Source organism: Anabrus simplex, chromosome 4 (genome assembly GCF_040414725.1).
Source record: "Anabrus simplex isolate iqAnaSimp1 chromosome 4, ASM4041472v1, whole genome shotgun sequence".
Lineage (NCBI taxonomy): Eukaryota > Metazoa > Arthropoda > Insecta > Orthoptera > Tettigoniidae > Anabrus > Anabrus simplex.
In genome coordinates this window covers 65,280,307-65,299,469 of record NC_090268.1, presented here as the reverse complement: position 1 = coordinate 65,299,469, position 19,163 = coordinate 65,280,307, and the positions used below count along the sequence as shown (strand labels likewise).

The following is a 19,163-nucleotide window of genomic DNA, read 5'->3' as shown; positions in this document are numbered from 1 at the left end:
TGGCAGTCGTCCTCTTATCTCTAACCAATGTGCATTATTGTTGATGTTTTTATGAAAATATGCACAGTAAAAGACATTGATTTCAGTAATATATGTGTTACATTTTCCTCATTTTATAGTGAAAGAATCCCTCCCTGGGCAATTTTAGTCGGGGGGGGGGGGTATCTTTGAGATAAAATCATCGGTGGGGGGGAAACCCTCCCATCCCCCCGTGATTTCGCACCCTGGTACAAATAAATAGATCTTTTGTCAGATATAATAGAGTTCCTTTCTTTTCAAACGATTTAGCATATTTCTCGAACTACTCACTTATGATGTCTATAAACGTGAAAGATTTATCAGTTTCGTCCGTCTAACGTGTAGTTCGTGCACACTTGTCGTGCATACTTTTGAAATTCATCATACGAGGATGATAACCTATTTTAAGTAGATACTATTAGCCTTCACTTTTCGAGTTGATGTTTCCACCATATACGTTCACACACATGACAGAATTCATTGAGATTGACAGAGAAGAAATTGATATTCTTGTACTGTTTATACGTTTCGTAATCCAGTCGTTTTGGTTCTGCTTGTAGATGAGTATTTGAAGGTGGATTATCTTCATCAATTGTCTTTGCTGATCGCTCTATCACATATTTATCTGAACGATCACTCGGTGCTGGTTCATCACTACATTTCACCACTTTGAGTTTTCCACTTTGCAACCTAACGACGTTTACGTGTTGGCGGCATAATGCCGCTCGACATACTCACGTGATTCATTGTTAGACAGCATAACCTCGAACCGGAAACTCATTGGTTGGCTAACTCTACCACTAGTAACGCTATTGTCACATCGTATATGACCCATTTCAAATCGTACTGGAGACGTTAGTTTTGTGAAATTAAAAAATCTGACACATATATTTTTAACAAAGGATCACCATTTTTATTGAAATATTGAAAATGAAAATCGGTTAATAATTGTGGAACAAGTATATTTTTTAAAATTTCCCTTTTTAAGGGTTTTCCGTGAATAACGCTTGGATCGGATATGATTTCCAAAATTTTCTTTTTCCATTTGATAGAGCTCTCCAAAACACGCTTTTTGACATATTCACCATTTCTTTATTTTGCTTTACGTCGCACCGACACAGATAGGTCTTATGGTGACGATGGGAGAGGAAAGGCCTAGGAATGGGAAGGAAGCGGCCGTGGCCTTATTTAAGGTACAGCCCCAACATTTGCCTGGTGTGAAAACGGGAAACAACGGAAAACCATCTTCAGGGCTGCCGACAGTAGGATTCAAACCCACTATCTCCCGGATGTAAGCTCACAGCTGCGTGCTCCTAACCACATGGCCAAGTCTCCCTGTGGAGATATAAATATACACCAGCCAATATGCCCGAGCTCAATGGCAGAGAAAGGTACAGGAATAGGATGGAGAAGTACGAGTGGGGGAGAGAAGGAGAGATAGGATGAAGAAGTTCTAGGAGGAAGAGAAGAAAACACAAACCACGACAAAGCTGTCCGTGGTCCTACAGAGGTAGTAACCAAAGAAGGAGAAGTATAAGAAAAAGAAAAATTAAAAATGATGAGAAAGACTCCCTGCTTCGAAATTTCAGGTCAGTAATAGAAATTGTACCGGGAGGTACACCTCTACGCCGCACATTTAAATCTTGCGCCAATTAGAACACTGAACTTGGAACTAGACCTACTCAAGCTTTTCCTCAGAAGATGTCACTACCGTAATTTTGTAATTATGAAGTTGCCAGTACTGTGTGAATTTCAACTTGTTTTGTTTTCCATCGATCAAGAAGTGTGGACATTCTCTCATAGATGTCACTACCAAAAACTATGATCATGCACCCTGGTGCGAAGTGAAAGAACCTTTTTTGCAGAAATTTTGTATTCATACGTTTTTTCATTACTAAATTTAGTTCATTCATCTTTGGGTTGGCAATATTTATCTTTTCTTTCCGCCGGTTTTGAATTCAGCCAATCCCTAATTTCTGTAATTAATTTTCAGCCTATCACGTATTTCTTCTTCGATTTTGAGTGTAACTTTTGACGTTCACCAATAAAACGCCGTGGGTGTGTCTTGATTATTCAGGAGTCCCGGGTTCGATTCCCGGCAGGGTGGGGAATTTTAACCATACTTGGTTAATTCCCCTGGCATGGGGACTGGGTGTATGAGCCTTCTTCATCATCATGTCATCCTCATCACGAGGCGAAGGTCGCCTACGGGAGTCAAATTGAAAGACCTGCACCAGGCCTCTCTGGAGGCCACACGGCAATTCATTTCAACACTTGAGTTTCTTGATGATGATTGAGATGTGGGAGACCTTCCACTGGAACATCAGGCAGAGTGTATGCAGGTTTCAGTCTATCGATGGAGATTTTTACCTCTATGTTCTTGATAGCAAGGGTGACATATTTGTTTGATTTATTGATTACCCTATATGGTCCCTCATAAGAGTTTTCGAGAGATGACATGATCCTATCTACTCTGACAAAAACAAGTGTGGAATTGTGAAGAAATATATGAAAAAATGACGTGTATCGATTTTTATGAGTGCCTTTCACTGGTTTTAATCTTCTTATTTGTTGTTGTAGCTTACTGACAAAACTCCGCTTCTTTTTGGTGTGTAGCATCATTAAGATAATCATCAGGTAGTCTTATTGTTGAGCCATAAACCATTTGGGAAATATAACAGTTTGTTCCTTCTTTAACAATACATGTTAGTCTTAAAAGGACTGTAGGCAAGACTCCTGTCCATCTGTCCACATTGTGAGCTCTAATAGCAGCTTGAAAATCCCGACTACCTCTGCCGGGTTTGAATCCGCTATTATGTGATCCGGAGGCCAGCACTCTACCACTGATCTACAGAGGCGGCTATAGTTAAATTATAATTAGGTTACGGTCTTATTGACCATGCAGCCAGCTACAACTTTTTACTTTTCTTATATTTCAGTACGAATTGACTTGATGAAATGAACCTATACATTAAGACGAAAACAAACATTCAGCCCCTAAGCCCGAGACATTAACCAGAAGAAGTTAAATCCCAGGACCCTCAGTACCACCAAGTGAGTGGCACCAAGTGTATACGTGGCCTATGATTACTTCCACTATGTGTGGAACGCCACGGGAATACCGGCGCCCGTGATTAGTTCCACTATGTGAGTAACACCATGGGTCTGCATTGCTTGCGTGTGGTGCAATTATGTGAGGAACACCATGGGCCTATGTTGCCTGCGAGTGGTGCCATTATGTATGACATGCTATGGGTCTGCATTACCTGTGATTAGTATCACCATACGAGAAACGCCATGAGACTACGTTACCTGTGATCAGTACTATTGTAGTAGGAACACCATGGTTCTGCTTTACCAGCGATATAGGTCATTCCATGTTAAGAAAACAGTATTGCTCTTATGGCAACAAGGTTTCCATATCGAACGCCTGTGCTCAACAGTATCACGGGAAAACGGGAAAACGGTACTTTTGGCACACAATCTAGTGATTAGAAGTTGTATACCACCAACTTCCCTACCCTACCGGCCAACATTCTGATGGTAGAAATTCTTCGAACAATGGCACTCGAACAGGATACCCTCGGTGTCAGACCATTTAGACTTCAACGCCTTAATGATCATGGCCACCAGGCGGGCTCAAGGTATTCATATAGGTTTCAGTAAAAAATCCATAATTATACACCAAAACTTTTAAAATTTTGTTAGTAGTTAACAGGAAGGTAAATAAAGACTATTATGATATCAGATTGCCCAATTTATAATTTAAGGGGTGTCCAAGAATTTTTGTTAAAATGGCACTTTTTGAGACTACATAGCAACTGCAAAAATGCTTTTATATTAATATTTTTTTTTCGCCGAACAATTACCATTAGTGTTCTTGATGTCCCCTACTAAATGTGTTAGTTTATCACGATTACACAAAAATTATAACACATTCTTTCAAAAATGCAAAATTTCAAAAATAATTTTTCAGTTCTTCGTACTCAGTTTTTGAACGGGGATATATTTTTTCTCAGTTCTAGTACAGGACATTCCAAAATTATCTATTTTCAATTTGAGACCTTTTTGAGGTACATATCTGAATTAGAACTCGACTTACTGGTGTTCGAACCTGACAAGAAAACATAATTCTTAATTTTGAGTAAATCAAGTTTTTAAAAGTTGTAGTATCATTAGACCTCTTTCTTTTTATCTGAAAGTATTAGAATTCTTCCGCTGCGTAGGTGGGACCTTCCTCTTCAAGTTTCTTGTCCTCTTTGAGCTTTCTTCTTCCCCAGAGGTACCTCATTCGCTCTGAAGCTGACTTCTGCGTACATGTGCCTCGTCAGCTTGTGACACTCCTGATGCTGAATACATACCAGGCACAATCTTCATTCTTCTTAAAACCTCTACTTCAACCTTGTTTCGACAATAAATGTGTAAAACAGCATCCATGACACCCAGTTTGACAGTGGACAGCCCCATATATGTATCTTTTCTACACCACTTTCATACCGTAGCCTTGAATGACTCATTGGTATTTTGAGTCAAACCATGAAGATATTTCAAGAACATTTTTGGATCACAAAGCCTTTCATACACAGGCTTCATTGCATGCAGGTCTTCTAGTGGTATTCCTGCTTTATGCTTATAATTGTCAAGTTGATTGCCCGCTTTGGCTCGTTGGTACGAACAACAATTGTCTGTTCCTATAGGGCACCTGTGATGGGAAGGCCTGTCTTTATGGGCCGTCAAATGATACAATGTTTCCCATATAGCATTTGTCATATCTTTTATGGAACTGCAGTTGGAACGCAAAGCAATTCCAAAATAATTCTGACACTTGTCTATCAATGCCCCAGTTAATTTGCCTCTATCCCCCCATATTTTTGTTATGTTGTACAATTTTTCTAAGAGCTGTTCCTAAACGATTTTGGTAGTGGCCCACATATTCCGGTTTATTGACTTTGTATGGATTGGAATCACACACTGCATACCGGTTATCACGAAAACTACGTTGTTTCTTTTTAATGTTTCGATATTTAGAGCCCGTGACAACGAATATACATCCAAATGCACACAGATAAACAGGCAACGTGACAATATTTTCACTCAAAATACGCAGTTATGGAAACTATGAAAGCTGCCATTACCAAAGAGTATTACTGCTGAATACAAAGAATACGCACGTGGAGCCATCTGTGGAGTGCTATTGTGCAACAAACTTTTGGAATCCCCATCCATATAGAAATCTACGTACTCCAGACCTCTACTCTCACTTGAGCGAGAAAACACTTTTACTGCTCCATGAGGTTCCATATTAGGCAAAGACCCACTGTAAGTTTTGGCACAGACTGAAGCATGATCATCCTTCCAACCTAAATAGGATGGGGAATGTTTATCATGATTTGAATGCTTCTTACATCGAATACAGTTTCTGGGCATTATCTCAACATCTAGAACTTTGCCTGTGTCAACAAATATTGCACATACAGCACCAGAGAATGAAGAATATCCACATTTCTGCCATGTACCATCTACGGAAACACCACATTATTTACCTTTCTTCTTCAGAACTTCTTGGGAAGCAGACTTCATGTATTCTTCGGCGTAGGAAGACACAACAGAAGATAAAGTTTTCACATGCCCATTATAAGCCTTAGGCAAGGGTGGTGCAGGTGAGGTTCATGACGCATGCAAACTTTTTGGCATCACTGTATTCAAAACCTACTAATCTCATGCTATAAACAAGGAGTCTGTTTACCTCGGGAACGTGTTCCTACTCTTTTGAAGAGCAAATTACCTTGTTTTTATGACCACACAATTCACGTACCAAACGAAGAACTACAGCCCATCCAAATCTTTGATTTTCGAAATTCTTAACTTTTAAGTAGTGTTGGCTACTGAATGCATGATTCGAAGCAGTGTATCGATTCATTCAAGTGTCCGAGTGAATCGATTCACAGGAACGGCGAGCTCACGGCACACGATTCAGCTTACTCCCAGCGGACAGTGCTGAGTGGCGCACTCACTGGACGTTGACGGGGAGCTGAGCTTCCGCTGCAGCGAGACATACAGTGAGCCATGGCACACCGAAAGAATCGTGAACGAGCACGGCTCAGTGAGACACAAGATACACACGGCTCCTTATCGGCTCACTGGACACTGGCGGAGAGCCGAGCTTCCGCTGCAGCCAGACATACAGTGAGCCATGGTACACTGAAAGAATCGTATGCTATAATGGACTCTCGAGCTCAGCTCATTTGAAAATAATACCCATTTGCATTCACTGTGCTCTTCTTACAGGGAGGTTTAAATAATAGATGGATTTATTTGCAGTGATAAAAAGGTAAAAAAGCAAAGTCACCTCCGTACAGGCCATGAAGGCCCTTGGAGGAGTGGAATGTAAAGGCTTCCACCATTGTTAACCTCGGCACGTGATGGGGTAGAGTGGTCAGCTCTACGCCCGGCCGCCTTTGCCCCCAGGAATTAACCTGGTACTCATTTTTGGTGTAGGCTGAGTGAACCTCAGGGCCATATGCACCTCCGGAAGTGAAAATCTCGTTTCTTAAATTTTACGACTTCCTGACGGGGATTCGAACCCACGTCCTTCCGGGCGAGATAAATAGGTAGTCAAAACATAATTCTAAAGTAGCTAGTAAGTAGGTAGGCTATTAGGTTATACTATTTATTAGTTTAATGAATCTTAGTATTATAACTTAGTTGACATTTGACGATTAAACTCGACTCTAGCCTGCCCTATGACTCTGAGTCATGCTCATGACCACTCAAAAGAACCTGTTTTATATTGGGAAGAACGGATCAGTATTCTCTCAGTTCATATGTCACATCTTTGCACAAGACTTCAATCAGACGTGGACAAACGCAATAACTTAACCAACAATACTGTATGTTGAATCAGAAAACCGTCGGGCTACTGTACATCTCGGGTAACCTATACAAAATATGACGATTTAAAAAAAATCTAATCTGATAGAAAAATACATATTTCCAAAAATGACTGAGCGAGTTGTCGTGCGGTTAGTATCGTGCAGCTATGCGCTTGCATTCGGGGGATGGTGGGTTCGAATCCCACCGTCGGCAGCCGTTAAGATGGCTTTCCGTTAGTTTCCCCATTTTCACACCTTAATTCAGGTCATGGCTGCTACCTTCCTAATCCTAACCTTTCCCACCCTGCGTCGCCGGAAACCTTCGATGTATTAGAGTGACTAGCATTTTCTTCTAAGAAAGAAGTTCATAGTATGAAGACCAGATGGCAGCTGCGAGCACTGAATGCTGTTGCTGCTGTCTTACCAGCACATACTACACAGATGCAGTAGGAGCGGTGACTAATGAGCTGTGAATCGGATCACTGTATTGATTCAGTAACGTGAACGCAATCAAATGTATCGATTCAGTAAAATGAATCGAATGTCCCATCACTACTTTCAAGGTAGAGCATTGAAAGCAGCTAGGGCATGCTACAATATTTATTACATTCTGAAGACAGTCTGTCTCAATACATATGTTCAAATGATTACGTGGTAAATCACGAAACACTCTATCACCTGTAGGTCTGATCTACGATTGTGATGCGCAACTTTGTTCAGTACATGCGACATTTACATTGTTTCCGTTTTGATAGGGTTTTGTATACCGGTTACCACGAAGACTACGTTGTTTCTTTTTAACGTTTCGATATTTAGAGCCCGTGACAACGAATATACATCCAGATGCACACAGGTAAACAGGCAACGTGACAATATTTTCACTCAAAACACGCAGTTCTGGAAACCATGGAAGCTGCCATTACCAAGGACTATTACTGCTGAATACAAAGAATTCGCACGTGGAGCCATCTTTGGAGTCCTATTCTTCAACAAAGAGCGCCAAACTTGAATTAAAACATTGAAGGAAACCATGAAATTCTCCGTGCAGGGATGCCTTACCCACCTCAAACCGAGACACGGGTGCACTGTTCCCTTTAAATCAATTTGCTGAGCATATTTATGCACGAAAACCGTAAGAACTATACATTTTATTAAAGTAGAATTATTACACTTTCATCAGGAAAAAGATGAAAAGTGAAAATTCCTTCCAAATACGTCATTTCAAATGCATATGAACACCTCAAATATTAATGTTAAAGAAAGAAATCGCACACCTGAGCTGATTAATCACATACTCCTAAGAAATGTTTCGGTGACACAATGGTGGCCGATCGATATCTCTGATAAGCGTTTATTTTCTGTAAGTTTCAGAACACTATAAAAATGTATAATAATACGTATTAGGCAAAATTTAGCCTCATTAACATCTTTGAATATGGAATAGTTTCTAAGATATTGATAATCAAAACTAAATTTGAATCCTTCAGTTAATAGAACTGATGTTCTGAAATAATTTGCAATGTTATAGACAGAGAGTAAGCTTGTAATAATACACCGTTCTATTTTCATAATGTGACTAAACTAGGCTGGAAATAATAGACCCAGTGGGGGAGCTTACGTCATTCCTCTGTTTCCCCGCCACAGGTTGGCAAAGAGCGCACGGTAGTATAAAGTGATGTGTGGTAATGCTGCGGGGTCATAAACAGAAATGCTGTTACATTTGGGTGATGTATTAGAAAAGGGTGAGCAAGTTTCAGTAGTTGCCACTGTGCTCTAACATTTAATGGCCTTAGATGCACTTTATTCTTCTTTGCCCTCATTTCCAGTCTGGTGCCCATCTATGTGACGCTTTTATTGGAGCCCTCACGAGAAAATGGATCGTAAATGAATGCCAGCCAGCACCCAAACAAAACGAAGAAGCTAATTTGTAAGGAGTGATTTCAATCTCGATGAAGCCCACTTACTCTCATTTTGCATTTTCGTTAATTGCTTTCAATTTCTTCCTTGCTAAACGCTATTGATTAAAATCTGGCCGCACTGATTTTAATTACGAATACAGCAAATCTAGAACCAATTTCAATAGCAATTTCTGAAACAGAAGAACCCACATTTGCCTACAATTCTCTAATTGGACTTTCTAATAAAATGGAACCTATCCTTCTTTATAATTCCAGATTCTGCTTAATTAAATTTAGGAGAGTAATCTTGTGGTAAAATATTGATTATGATGATGATGATGATGATGATGACGATGATGATGCTATTTTGGAAATAACTATGCTGTTCTTTCTGTTGATTCTAAAGTCACACTGACTCACTTTATTTTAGACTGGCAAATGTACCCGTGCTTCGCTACGGTATTCTATATTGTACATGGATTTCTATGTAAGTTGCTGTAGATGCAGCGAATAAGAATGTTTTCAATTGCATGTCACTTAGCGGTATCCGAGATACGTCACTTCGAGGATCCCATACGTTGTTTGCGATATAAGGTGCGTGTTGGGAAGTTTTGATGAAAATGACAGGCCACATTTCTTACCACAATTAATAATCGAGTTCGGGAGTTTATACTATTACGGGAGGCTCACTTGCTTACTTCCAATCAAAATGGAGACGTGGAGTTTACATTGTAACTCCTAATGCCAGTCAGAATCGAGTAGGGTGATTTTGATTATAACGAGAACTGCAGCTCTGTCTAAAGCTAAAAACGAAGTGGTTGTATCGACAGAATGAAATTTCCCTCACTAAATTGTGATGATATGAGTTACAGATTTAAGAAAGCGGCAACAGAAGAGAAATTTAGACCCAGCGATTCTTAGATGAGACGATGACTTACGGTGTTATTACGTAAGCCTAAAGAGGCAAGGCAGAGGCAAAAATTAAAGCAGAAAATTGAAGTTGAGGAGAAATAAATTAAAAATTATGCCCTTCTTTCTGTTGATTCTAACGACACACTGTATCACTTTATTTTAGACTACCAAATGTACCCGTGCTTCGCTATGGTTTTCCATATTGCATACGGATTTATACGTAAATTGCTGTAGGCGGAATGAGTAAGAAAACACCTTACGGTGCGAAATAATTGCCTACATTCCACCTACTGTTCAAATATTAACAATCACCCTTAGAGCTACGTCTAATTTGGAAATTACTTATGACAAAACGTCACCTAGCTACGCTAAAAACACAGTAAAGAAGCAAGTAATCCATCAATGGAATAACATTTGGACTTCTTCCACTAGAGGCCAAATCAACAGAGAAATATTATTTCCTGAGGGTTTCAACCGCCTGCAAATTAACGTGTTGGTGCCAAGCTTTGAAAGACTCAATTTTTACCGGTCATGGCAAATTCGGTTATTATTTTCATCGATCTGGAATCAATCGCACTGATGGCTACATGTGTGTCTGTGAATCTCCACAAACAGTGGACCACCTACTATTTGAATGTGCTGCATTTGAAAGAAGAAGGCATGACTTGAACTCTCATTTAAATTATTGCAATATTGAATTATCAAAACCCCTGTATCATTTGTTAAAGAAGGCATGTTGTTACAAATATTTTATTAACTTCATCCACTTCATTTTCAGCCGTTTAGATACATGAATTCATTTTCATTGTAAAATTGAATATGCGTTTTAACTATAATCCTAGTATACTATGTAAAATAAGGTTCCAAATTGCTTTGGATATTCAATAATAGTAATAGAGCTATTCGAAGACGATTCTTTTTTTACAAGTTGTTTTAAGTCGCACCGACACAGATAGGTCTTATGGCGACGATGGGATAGGAAAGGGCTAGGAGTTGTGAGGAAGCGGCCGTGGCCTTAATTAAGGTATAGCCCCAGAATTTGCCTGGTGTGCAAATGGGAAACCACGGAAAATCATCTTCACGCCTGCCGACAGTGGCGTTCGAACCCCACTATGTCCCGAATACTCGATACTGGTCGCGACAGCACCTATCGAGATCGGTGAAGAAAACGATTCTAACCTATAACAGTATTCCGTAAATATCCCGCAGAATGGCAGCTTGACGTCTCTCTCGCCTTCTACCGAACGGACAACCAAGAGTTTACATGAATTGTGACGAAAATGGCAGTATGTTACTTCCCTGCTTGGCAAGCAGCTAGAGACGTTGCCATGGTAACCGGTAGGTTGGTTGTCGGTCACTCAAAGCAGAGCACGAATCCTACAGAAGACTCCCATCTGGAAAAGGAAGAGGAAGAAGAGCGCAGGATGGCCCTTCCGTAGTTCTCAAGTGAACTCTACCGAACTGGTACATTATGTTTCTTATATTCTACACTACTTCCTGGTACTACACCTAAGGACACTCCATCACGAATTGCTGAGGAATGCATTTTACTTTCATATGGATGTTTTCATCCTCCTAAAGCTATTCATTTTGGTGAAACTGACTGGAAATAATATACTCGCGAGGAGTTTATTGACTGAAGGTGTTTTATTGGATCTGGAGATATAAAGTAGCATTCATTGCTAAACTCATGTCGTAACGTGAAGTTTGATTCCTAAGAGGAGCATTTCCATTACCTCCAGTTCTCCTTATCTGGAGAATACAAATCTTAACTGAAACACATCCCATGTACAGCTGTGAACTGTAGGCTTATGAACGGAAGCCGTAGGGATGAATTGCATGTTCATGTATTTTTACTGCTTTTGTTTGGGTCATCATTCCACAGACTGATTTGATGCAGCCCTCCATGCTACCATATTCTGTGATAAACTTTTCATTTCTACATAACAAATACGTCGAATTCATCAATTTGCATCGTGCATGCGGAAGTAACGAAATAAACTCTTCTTGAAAAGAAAAAATTCTCAGCCAATCAGATTGCACCATCGTTCTATCACAGATGTTTTCATGTGTTAAAAAAATGTATAACGAGAAACTTCTAATTACGCTCTCAGACTCAAAAGACTCTTACAGACACTTGAAGTGCGCCTGTGCTATGAGTTGAGTGTATTTTCTGTTTCTACATTGGTTGTTCCCCCTACTGTTCCTTCCCCTTCCCTTCTCAATGGTAGTCTTGGTGGCTGGTAGTATCCAGCGTTTGATTCTCATTATTTATTTGTCGCTCTCTAGAGCATCTACTTGGGGGTTCCTTAGAATCCGAGGCTTCTTGGGCTGCGAACATCGGAGCGTAAGTCGTGTGTGAATGTTACATGTGTATATTGAGTGAAAGATTAATGCTTGTGGCCGCGAATGGGTGTGTAATTGGATTTGAGTTGTACTTTTGTGTGTGCTGTGCTGTGTGGATGTGCCGGGTTCGTAGTCCGGGGGCCTATGGCCAGTTGAAGGCCGTTTCTTCTTGTAGTATGTATTTTTCAAATGTTATATTCTAGTACTAATTGTGTTTCTGTTATATTACCTGTGGGTAAAATATATTATGTTCTCGGTTGTATATACGAGGCCAATAGGAGTTTATTGGATTACATTGAAAAGATTCTTCAGTTATGGTACTGTAAATATGTTGATACCATTGAATAAAAGACGGATGAATTTACAGATGGAAAGCTCCCTAACCTCGGTCCACCTAGCTTCCTCTCTGGGCAAGTTCCTGTTTCCTTAGGCCCTAATGCTAGCACCTTCTCAGTTCTTACCATAACACAAAGGGCATCCCTGATTTTTTTACGGAACAGTTCTGATACACTCTGTAATAAACATTGTAGTAATATAATTGGAAATGTAAAATAAATGTAACTAAAAGGAAAATCTTGTAATTATTGATTAAATATGACCTATAGAACATATGAATATAATCAGTATTTTTCTAAGAATCAGTAACAGCCTCTGCACTGGCTCATTCCGAACTACGTGGTGCTGTCTGACCTTTTGATACATGGAATAGATTCTCATGAGAGTCCCTTTGTAGAGCACATGTTGTGATAATAGACAATATCATACATAACTTATTGACTTCTCCAAAATTTCACCAGATATAGTGTGATTTAGATATCGCTGTCAATAAATTTCTCCCGTTTGCCAGTCGTTAGGGTAACACTATCTAAATACAAACAGTACGTCCACTAGCTCATTTCCATAATGTGTCCACTTCATTAACACACACACGAAAGGTGCACAGAAGCGATATTTATTAACAATTGCCTTCAAATGCAACCCGTTTAACTTGGAATTCTTCTATTACGTCTGTACCATTTTTGTCTACAATTTTATTTACGTCGCACTGACACAGATAAGTCTTATGGCAACGATGAGTTAGGAAAGGGCTAGGACTGGGAAGGAAGCGGCTACATCCTTAGTCTAATTAAGATACAGATCCAGCTATAAAAATGCTATAAAATGAGGAAACCACGGAAAAGCATCTTCTGGAATGCCGACATTTGGGTTCCAAGCATGATTTCAGCAATTTAAATACTATTTTCAGAAATTGTACGAAGTTTACTTTTGTTTATCAACTAGATGCGCAATTTCATACCATACTGAACATTTATGTGTACAATTTCATGGTTCATTTCATTTATTTTTTAAATTTATTTAATTAATTAATTTATTATCGTCTAGTTTTCTATGGCGTGCTAAGTATATAGAGCCTGCTATTACGCTGAACCAAATATTTACATGAAGAAAGTACATGATCTTAGATATGTTCTAAAGATTTAGCTCTTATATGTAAGTCATTTTACAAAACCTTCCTTTGAACAGCTGAGTACTAGTAGCGGGGATGAATGAATCACTGTAACTTGTAGTGTAATGGGTAGGGAAACATAGCAGGGAGTTTGTTAATGATCTTTTTTGGTGATTATTTCTGGATGATAGGCACTGACGGTTATCTCACAGGTAAACCGGTGTTTCTTTCCGTACAACCCTATGAATAACTGACACAGAGTGCAGATTTCGTCTTCCCTCTAAATATAGCAAGGATAACTGATTGAGGTATGGGGAGATATGGCAATGTCTCGGTTTATTGAAGATAATGCGGATACATGCGTTACATGCGCGCTGTAATTTGGTACCGAGTGTGCTGTTTAAACTCTTGTATATAACGTCTCAGTATTAAAAAACGGATAGAATTAAACTCTGTATAATTTCTTTGTTTTAAGAGGGAGAAGACCTCTTAGCCTTTTAAATGAGTTTAGTCTGTAGAAAGTTCACTGGCAGAATTTTGTTGCATGTTACGACCAAGTTAGTTTTTTGTCAATGATTAAGTCAAGATTATTCACGGAGTCTTTCAAACCGATTTTTGTTCCCTGTAACTTAATCGAAGGATTGCATTTTCTCTCCAATTTATTGTGGTTATCTTTATATTTTGAGGATTTCTTTGCAAAGTTATCTACTGTTATTAATTTCAATGTGTTTCTTATGGTGCTGTCTTCTCAAAAGTGAAACCTTTATGCAATATTGCTGTATAACTCTTCGTTACACATAACACACTTTGGCCGTGGTGGTGTAAGGTTATTAGTCGTGAAATCGAAAGCAAGGTACCTGTTATAATACACATGAATTTTCTGAGCTTTAGGTGGGACATTTTCGGGTCAAAACTAACTGAAGATTGTTTTTTCACTAGAAGTAGATCCCTTTTGTAAACTTACTTATTTGATGATTAACTGTGAACAGTCCGCAGTCCTACTTATTTACAATGTGCACAACACCTAATCTAAGTTGGTAAGACAATGTATAACAATAAATATTTCCAGCTTTGCCAAAGAACTACAAGCAATGTTTACGCTGCATAAGCATTATCTACAATACCAGCATTTCCGACGTTATACACAAACTCGTATGGAGAACAACAGGCAACCCATTATACCTTGCTGTAAAGTTGAGTTGCATATTACGAAGGGGCTAACACGACCCCGAAATTCGGACACCACTTGGTATGTATACCTAGTGGTACCGTAAATCAGTGGTATTCACAATTTTTGTTGGGCGTATCCCCAAAATCATCATCATCATCATCATCTGTTTACCCTCCAGGTTCGGTTTTTCCCTCGGACTTAGCGAGGGATCCCACCTCTACCGCCTCAAGGGCAGTGTCCTGGAGCTTCAGACTCTTGGTCGGGGATACAACTGGGGAGTATGACCAGTACTTCGCCCAGGCGGCCTCACCTGCTATGCTGAACAGGGGACTAGTGGAGGGATGGGAAGATTGGAAGGGATAGGCAAGGAAGAGGGAAGGAAGCGGCCGTGGCCTTAAGTTAGGTACCATCCCGGCATTCGCCTGGAGGAGAAGTGGGAAACCACGGAAAACCACTTCCAGGATGGCTGAGGTGGGAATCGAACCCACCTCTACTCAGTTGACCTCCCGAGGCTGAGTGGACCCCGTTCCAGCCCTCGTACCACTTTTCAAATTTCGTGGCAGAGCCGGGAATCGAACCCGGACCTCCGGGGGTGGCAGCTAATCACGCTAACCACTACACCACAGAGGCGGACTATCCCCAAAATACGATTGTTTTACCTTCGTGCCCAAGAAGTTCGAGTATATTGCGATTATACCAGAAATAACAAATTATTGTTGCTGGATGCCAAATAATATTAACTATGAATGTATGTTCAGTCCGTCAGCGATTCCGCTGGTGGGGTCTTCAAAAGCTCTGCCATCAGCTGTCATAGATGGCCTAGGCATCACTGAAGAGGCATACTAGGGAAATGAGGAGTGAGGTAGTTTCCCGTTGCTTTCCTCACTGAGCCAGATTTGCTATTATATATCAGTCTGCCAAGCCCACTGAAATGCATACACCAACCGACTCTATGAGCACCATTTTCACACCATTCAGAGCAGGGACTGGCTGCATAAGGATTGGCATTACTAGCATCGCCCATACCACAGTCACTTTCATATTGTCAAAGCCAAGGATAAGACAGAGACAGACAGATCTATGAAAGTAACAAAATTGCTCTAGCCTATACCAGAAGACATAGTGCACTGTAAACACTAGGTCCTGCCAGCAAAGGCATAATATTAACTATAATTATTATCATCTTCTGCAGAATTGTGGCCTGGAATTAAAGGTTGCATGCCATTCCTGACACAGCAGGAATCAAACCACGGTCTCCGGGATGATAGACAAGCAGCTAAGCCACTACACCAGCCTGTTCCCCAATAATATCAATGATGTACTAAATATAATCGTCGCTGGCGAAGGAAACTGCGTAACTCCTTCGGAGTAATGTTTACAGAAGAAGTCTAAAATTGGGCGGTCAGCAACTGTTCCTGACATTTTCATTGCTTAATGATAGCCAAATTATTCGACCATTGGAGTCTCCTGTTCCCTTTTCAGGCAACGCGGGAAGCTATGCAAACCTAGCTACGGTATGTATATAGAGTATTATTAATGCGACAATTACTATCGTACTATAGTATGTACACTGCTACTGAAGAATGGAAGTGAATGAGCGGATTTCGAAACAGAAAATTATCAAAGAACAATGTAGCGTAAATGATCATTTTGACATACCTAATCAATACGAGGTAGAAGCTGACACATATATTAGAACATTCTGATGTACCCGTACTTCGCCACGGGATTCTCAGAAAGACTGACGTTGTAGTTTTCCTAACTGAAGTCAACATAGGTCATTACAAAAATGTCAGTAGGAATGTAGCGACTAAAAGCATAATTATCATATAAAATACTCGATCAAATTAAAAACCGCACGTTTTCTCACTTTTAACAAACAGTATTACGGTACCGATTTAACAGTCCAAAGTTTCAGAGCAGGAATGACCAGGCTGATGACTGCCGTGAAAATGCCTCTGCCATTATTCCGTTAAATATGCACAGTGCCTCAGAGTAGGGATGGAATACCTCGAATGCTATGATGAACCAGTGGGTTACGTGCCAGTAGTATCAGAAAATGTATGAACCAGAGGAATAGCATGCTAAAGAAGAAAGTTATCTAACTCCGCAGCTACTTCCCGCCAACATTCAGGCAAGCTATTACACTCGGTACTACAGGACGAGTTGACTTTGCGGTTAGGGGCGTGCAGCTGTTAGCTTGCATCCGAGAGACAGTGGATTCGAACCCCACTGTCGACAACCCTGAAGATGGTATTCCGCGGTTTCCCATTTTAAAACCAGGCAAATGCTGGGGCAGTACCTTAATTAAGGCCAAGGCCGCTTCTTTCACACTCCTAGCCCTTTCCTATCCCATCGTCGCCATAAGACCTATCTGTGTCGGTGCGATGTAAAGCAAATTTAAAAAATGTACTCGGAACGCAGCAGTAATCCTATATATCGGAGATGAGTGAAAACAGAAGACACAAAGCACATCCCAACAAACAATGGTCAATGTAATGTTATCGTTGATCAATTTTATGAACAATCTCTATTGTAGGCCTTCACATTTAGTTTTCTTTCTACTCTGTGATATTAGGGCGTATTATAAAATTATTTATAGCATAGGCTGTAGTTCCCTTTTCTCCGATTTTACATATCGATTTTCATTAAATTCTGTTTACCCATTTTCTTGTGATTCGGCGCTGATATGGACTTAGTAACAACATTCCAAATTCATGAACATCTCCGTGATCATAGCCGGTACGGTAACAATGTATAAGACATAAACGATCGGAAATATAATACTATATAACTTTAGTCTGCCTGCTGCCATTTCTTGATGGATACAGTACTTTTGTATCCATCTCTTAGCACAGGCCAGAGTAAAGTGTAGCTTCCACTGAAGTCCCAGTCTCATCCATGGCTGTGACAATATGGAAGCTGCTGGGGTATGGGTGGTGCAGAGTAATGACATTCAGAGCACGACTAGTGCATCTGAGTGTTATGAAAGGTGTTGCTCATAGGGTCAGTCGTGCTGCAATAGCACTTTCTGACCCAGTGAGGAAAGCAATGGCAAACTACCTCACTCCTCGTCTTGCCTAGTACGCCTCATTTTGGGCTGCCATTGATTTTTGCGGTTTCCTTATAACCGCATAACCCTTGGTGGTGCTATTTGAGGATCCAACCAGCCTCTGGGCTGATGACCTAACAGACATAACTTTAGTTATGTGGTATTTATTGACACGACTACTAAAAAAGAAAGATTTGAGAACTAAATTTTAGGCCTTCCCCTAAACTACCATTTCACTCAGTGTGACTACATTTATTTATGGCCTAGATCATAGCGACTTAACGCCGAATTTGTACACCGATTTTCATTAAGATTCGACCACTAATAACATAAATATTTGAGAAATAAATTTTAGGTCTTCCCATAAACTGCCATTTCGCTCAGCGTGAATAAAATTAGTTATAGCCTAGATTGTAGCGACTTATTTTCAGACTTTGCATACAAATTTTCATTAAATTATCCTCAGCTGTTTTCTCGTGATGCGTGTACAGACAGACAGACAGACAGACAGACAGACAGACAGACAGACAGACAGACAGACAGACAGACAGACAGACAGACAGACAGACAGACAGACAGACAGACAGACAGACAGACAGACAGACAGACAGACAGACAGACAGACAGACAGACAGACAGACAGACAGACAGACAGACAGACAGACAGACAGACAGACAGACAGACAGACAGACAGACAGACAGACAGACAGACAGACAGACAGACAGACAGACAGACAGACAGACAGACAGACAGACAGACAGACAGACAGACAGACAGACAGACAGACAGACAGACAGACATTACGGAAAATTAAAAAGTGCATTTCCTTGTTACTGTGGACACAACTGATACAGAAATACCATCCTTCTTAAATTCTGAGCATTATACAGACAAAACTATTTTGTATAATATATAGATGAATAGTTCGGAAAGGGGAAAAACACTAAATCAAAACAAGATATTATTGAAAACGAGGAGGTTCATCTATTTTCTGAACTGTTCACTATGAACAGAAGCGACGACAAATTTACAATTTCATATCTTAAGGAATCAATGAAATGTTTTGATTAAACCTATGTATGTTATTATTATTTATTAACCGGGTTTTACGGAGTTTCTTAAAGTGGAGGTGGTTTGACACGCTCCTAATTTCAGCAGGTAGGGGATCCTAAATTCGACTGTTGTCGACTACAAATGATCCTGCGTTCCCCTCGTGGTACACGTACCCCAATTTGAAAATCAGTATTATTCAACACCAGAATTTCCGACATTGCACACAAACTAGTATGGAGAACAACAGGCAACCTATTATACCGTGCTGTAATGCTGGGCTGGATGTCACGAAGGGGCTAATACGACTCCGCATCACGGACATTATGTAACAAGTGTTACCGTAAATAATGACCAGTTTTTCGAATGCAGTGCATTAAACTCGCTCATAGTTC

The 19,163-nt window shown here is 40.1% G+C and overlaps 1 protein-coding gene across 1 annotated transcript in view; it reads right to left on the bottom strand.

Moving 5' to 3' along the window:
- LOC136872163 (whirlin) overlaps positions 1 to 19,163 on the bottom strand; it is a 1,631,916-nt gene that overhangs the window by 647,412 nt on the left and 965,341 nt on the right. The gene's annotated exons all lie outside the window — the stretch shown is intronic.